Source organism: Melozone crissalis, unplaced genomic scaffold, assembly GCF_028551555.1.
Source record: "Melozone crissalis strain CALT ecotype California unplaced genomic scaffold, PUWL_Pcris_2 ptg000106l_1, whole genome shotgun sequence".
In the NCBI taxonomy this organism is placed as follows: domain Eukaryota; kingdom Metazoa; phylum Chordata; class Aves; order Passeriformes; family Passerellidae; genus Melozone; species Melozone crissalis.
Window position 1 is genome coordinate 571,649 of NW_026535883.1, and position 6,000 is coordinate 577,648.

Here is a 6,000-nt window from a genome sequence, read left to right on the forward strand (position 1 = left end):
CCAGGGGCATTTAGGTTGGAAAAGACCTTCAAGACCATCAAGCTGTGACTGATCCCCACCTTGTCACCTGCCCAGAGCTCTGAGTGCCACATCCAGGCCTTCCTTGGGCACCTCCAGGGATGGGGACTCCAAACGTCCCTGGGCAGTTCCAATGCCTGACCACCATGAAGAAATTAAGAAATTTTTCCTAACAAGAAATTCTTCCTGAGAGAAGGAATTAATGGCACTACCACTGTCCTGGTTCTAAGTCAGAAATTTGATTCCCAGAAAGAAATTTGAGACTGGGAAAATAATGTGCAGGTTTGGAGGGCTAAAGGAATCTGAGGCTGTAGAGGAACTTAGAGCTGAAAACCTCAGCTGAAGGCTGGTAGGACGTCCCTTAAAACTAGAAGTGAGAATTTGGAGAATACAGAATATAATCAACCCCAAAAATAGAAACTGAATTCTTATGCTGAGGTATACATTAACTTTTACTTGAAATTGCAGTAGAAGCTTGGCCAAGAAAAACATCCCATTAAACAGGGGAAGGTTTCAGCCTACATGGGGGAGAAATCCTTCCCAGTGTGGGTGGTTTTGTGGCTGATGTAAAGAGAAACTCAAAAAGGTAAACTGGAAATCATCTCAGGAAATGGTGTTTCTGTTCAAAGGATGAAAATCTGTCCATTGCACTGATGGAGTTGATGTTCAGGAAGCAGGAATTCAGAGAAATGGAAAGTACAAAAATACAAATTAAGAGCAGCCCTACAAGGAATGATAGAAATAGCAAAAGAAAGACAAAATCTTGAAAAGAAAAAAATGCCCAAATACAAATTTAGGGCAGAAAACTCTAGTGGAGAGGTGTTCCAGTAAACAGTCCTGAAAATAAAAAGTATTCTTGTGGTGGTTTGATGGAAAAGAAAACAAATTTTCCCATAAGAATCAATGTTTAACGGAGCAATTGAAATGCACAGGGACATTATCCTGCAGCTTAAAACCATTCCCACCCAAACCCCATCCCTGAACAGAGGCATAAGGCGGTAGAGGTGGTGTGATATTTAATTACATAATATTGAATTACTTAAAATTATACAGTTTTTGCAGTTGTATTCCAAAAAACTATGTCTTCATGGGTATTTTAATGCAAAAAAATAATTGTCTCAGAAATAAATTGCCACCAATTGACAAAACAATTTGATGGTTATTTGTACAGGAGGAGGGTGAGGGACAGAAAAATCTGATGACAGCAGTCAGGAGAGCAGGATAACAAATGGTTGTCAGGGAATCTGCAAAACACTGGGAAGGGAGAGAAGGGTATTCCTGTGCACTTCAAGAGAAAAATTGTAACAGAAAACAACACAAGAGGAAAAAATTTAGCTTTTTGTGTAAAGCTAAATATATTTTAAGAAACTGGTAGACTGAAGGGGTATAAATTCATTTGCTTATGATATTAATTCTGGATTAGAAACACAAATGTCAGGGATTCCCATAAAATTAAAATGTTTACTCTGAGGGGACTGCATGGTATAGAGCCTTTGCAGCCTCAGAATAATGTAGATATGGTGTTAAAATAGACATTAAAAGGGCAGTACCCTTAGGGAAACTGCTCCTCATCCAGTAAGGAATCCTTTATATCCCAAGAATGGATATCCTGGAGGAGGCTGGAGTCCATCCAGCCCTGAATTCTGTCTCCAAGAGTGGGGACAGGGAACAGCAGAGGTGCATGGACCTGATCCTGCTTCCCAGCCTGGAAATGTGATTCTCATGTACAAACTCCAGTGGGTTGGGAAAGAGAGAGACACCTTCTACATGGGGGGGGAAAGGAGGAGGATTTTCAGTGCTCAACAAAACTGGAAAAACCCAAGCTGGGAAGGCCTTGGAGGAGCAGGCAACATCCATGGCTGAGCATTTCCCTGGGCATGGAGACATTCCTGTTTTAAGCTCTTCAGGCTGTATGGAAAGTTTTCCCTGCCTGTGTCCTTGCAGGTTACAGCAGCAGAGCTCTCTAGGGATAACTTTAGGAAATTCAGGTTTCTATTGGCACAGCTGTAATCTAGCCCAGCAAAGCTGTACAGACTGGGAGTGATTTTTGAAGATTCCCTCTCCAAATAAGCTCATTTATCCAGGTTCTGCTCTGCACTGGAGCTGCCAGCTGTCCTTCCCAACCATGACTCTTCCCCAGGGGCTGCATTTCCCTGGGATGTCCCAGGATCTGTTTTTGTGGCTGACCTTGGATTGCCCCCTCATGACATGTGGGTCCCACAGCTGGTGAATTTGGGACCAGCTGGGTTTGGACTGCTGTGGTGGGAGCACCATCCCTGGGAGTGTTCCAAGGGTATGGAAGTGGCACTTGGGGATGGGGTTTAGTGGTGAATAGGGCATTGCTGGGGGAATAATTTGACCTGATGATCTTGGAGGGCTTTTTCAACCTTAATGACTCTGTAAATCCATTGTTCCAGATTGCAAGGCAGGATGTATTCTACTACCATCTGTATGGCAGTTGTCTTTTGTCAAGTGGGCAGTTTGCCTTATCTCTTCCACACCCACTCCTCCCTCAGGAGGAGACATCTGCTGACAGCAGGCTATTGAATGTCACTGCATGGCTGATAAGAACTACAGCATCCCATTGGGAGATGCTCCACCCAGAGGGAGGAGCCAAACATTTCTACCTAGATATAATCTGGAGATTCTGGAATAACTGCATGGCTTCTCCACTGGATTCCCCAGAGGAACAGCAGCTGCCTCTTCTTCCACTGGATTTTTGGAGGAAGAATGCATCCTTCTCTACAGCTCCCTGCTCCAACAGAACCACACCTGGCACTCCAGGAGGACTGCAGCCACATTTCCAATGGGACTGCTACCAACACCCTGACCAACAGGGTGTCAGGTTGTGTTCTGACTCTGTCAGTGTTGTTTTAATTTACTGCATTGTTTATTTTATCTTTTCATTTTCTACCCTATTAAAGAGCTGTTATTTCCTGCTCCCATATTTTTTCCTGAGAGCCCCTTAATTTAAAATTTATAGCAATTCAGAGAGGTGGGGAGGGTTTACATTCTCCATTTCAGGGGAGGCTCCTGCCTTCCTTAGCAGACTCCTGTCTTTCCAAACCAAGACATCCATCATCAGTGTCAGGAACCTCTTGGGAGTGAGGTCTCAGATGCTCTGGGGGAATTTCACATATGGCCCCACAGACAGCAGCAGCAGTGGCCCTTCCATTCTCCTACTCTCCCTGTCCAGTGTTGAGGGGCTGCTAAGCAGCCTCCATCCATCCATGCAGCACCACCAGCACCAGGACACCATGGTGTGGGTACCATTTTGTCCTGCAGCAATGATTCCACCTGGGAAAACCCCACCCTTCCCCTCCCAGCCAACAGCAACATCAGCTTTGCAGCAGCAAACAGCTGGGAGATGGACAGAGCTGGCCATTCCAGGAAGAACCTCTGCTTTAGCTCACAGGGAGAATTTCCACCAGCATGAGCAAAATGGGACATTTGTAGGTCCAGCCCTGGCCCCCAGGTGTGTGATCATAGAGCCATGGAATGGTTTGGGTTGGAAGGAGCCTTTAAAGCTCATCTAGTCCAATTTCCTGCAGTGCACAAGGACATCTTCAAGTAGATCAGGTTGCTCAAAGCTCCATCTGACCTGGCCTTGAAATGTTTTTAGGGATGGGGATCTACTGCCTTTCTGGGAAACCTCTATCAGTGCCTCACCACCCTTAAAATAAAAAAAAATCTTCCTTATATCCGGTCTAAATTGCCCGGTTTTTACTTTAAAACTATCACCCCTTGTCCTATAGCAGCAAACCCTAATAAAAAGTTTGTTCCCATTTTCCTTATAAGCCATAGGAAGTGATTGGAAATGTCAGGCAGGGACAAGGTGGGAGCTGGACCTTGCCTGGCTCCCCAAAAACCCTCCAGGGACAGAGAGATCTCAGGAGTGACCGAGGTGTTGGATATATCCATCCATTTTTTTAGGAAAAAAATTTTCACCGAAAGAATAATAAAGTACTGGAATGCTCGTCCCAGGGAGGTGGTAGAATCACCATCTCTGGATGTGTTTAAGAAAAGACTGGACATGGCACTTGGTGCTATGCTCTAGTTGAGGTGTTAGGGCATAGATTGGACTTGATGATCTTAGAGGTCTCTTCCAACCTCATTATTCTGTGATTCTGTGAACATCTGTGCAGCTTTAACATCCTAAACATGTGGCTCACCTGGCAGCTCTTCATTCCCAAGGCTTGTTTTCCCACAAAAAGTAAAAAGCTTTGGCTACAGGGATGAAGTCACAGGTATTTATGACAGCTTTTATTTAAAACTAGCAAATTGTAGCGGTGTTTCTCTGATTGGAAAATATTTTGGGTTTTTTTTTTCCTGTACTGCCTCCTTCCAGCCCTCGGTCCTGTTGGAAGGGCATTGCTTTCCACAAAGATTTTTCAGGAGTATTTAACAAGAGGACGGATTGCTCGGAGCCAGCATTTTGGGAAGCCACACAGGCAATTTTGGTGTGGTTTCCTTCGTGCATCACTCACATCCATCCTTCCCCAAGCCTCCCTCCTTCCTCCACACAGACTTTCGAGTCGCTCCTCCTCCTCCTCCCCAAAGGCTGCAGGGATTTTCCGAGCCCTCTCCTGGTGTCGAGCCCCCCTCTAGCGACTGCTGCTCTGGAATGTTGGAATGTTGAGGGATGTGCTGCTCCTTCAGGGATGGCCAAAATCAGATCCTGTGGCTCCTGCAGGATGGGGAGCTGTCGGAATTCAGGACATCCCTCTGGCTGTCCCAGATTGCCTGAATCACTGCCAGGGGGCTCAGAGACCTTGGCACAGAGCCCAAGACACCTGTGATTTTGATTATGACCCATGGAGTAAATTACCAATCTTATATGAGGATCTGCAAGCCAAAAAAGTCTGAGTAAAATAATCGTCAATTTATCACAGGCTGAAAAATAGATTTTTTTGGGTTTTTAGAATGGGGGTTCACGGGCCAAGATGGAGGAATCTGGGCAGGTCCAGCCTTTCTCCTTCTTCTTCTTGGCCTCTATCTTCTGCTGTGATGTTGGCACTTTTGGATTGGTTTAGAGTAGAAGCTCACTGTCTAACATAGGTGATAGGTATTGGGAAATTATTGTAAATATTGTTCATGTAGTTTTTAGTATAAAAAGATAACACTGCCCTGAGGGCATCAGTGTGCCTCTGTCTGACCTGCTGAACAGAGCTCGGCAGGCCAGAGAAATAATTTTATAGATAAGAAACAATAAACAACCTTGAGAACGAGAACTGAAGAGTTCTGACTCTCCTTCATCAACTGCTGGGCTGGGAAAAGAGACTTTCTAACACATCTCAGGGTCACTGTGACCAGCAGAAGCCCCGAGAGGGAGCAGCATCTGTTGCGATGTCATGGCTTGCCTCAGTTATCCTGGTCCTTCCCCAGGTGTCAACCACCTTTCCTTTCCTCCACCCTGACTCCTGCTGGGCATTTTTATCAACCCAGAAATTCCAGAGGAGTGATTGGGCAGATTCAAAAGATGCTCTCTGTCCCTGGGGGCCATTGGCCCATCCAGGTGTCCCTTTCACCTGAGACCTGCCCGCCCTGTACCTGATTCGTGGTCCCTGGTTCGCCCCACTCCCCCTTCTCCCCCACATTAAAAGGGCAAGCGCACCATGCTGTCGAGAGTTCTGTTGGAGCTGTTGCTGGATTCAGAGGCCTGTGGGCCAGAATAAAGCTCTGGATCAAAACCCTCCATGAGAACCAACTCCTTTCCTTCACCGTGCCTTAAAGCTTCTCCGCCGTCTCGGTTTGGAAAGACAGGAGTCTGCTAAGGAGGGCAGGAGCTCCCCTGAAATGGAGAATGTGAACCCTCCCCACCCCTCTGAATTGCTATAAGTTTTAAATTAAGGGGATCTCGGGCAAAAATATGGGAGTAGGAAATAACAGTTCTTCAATAAGGAAGAAAATAAAAGGATAAAAATAACAATGCAGTACACTAGAACAACACGGACAGGGTCAGAACTCAAACTTGACACTCTT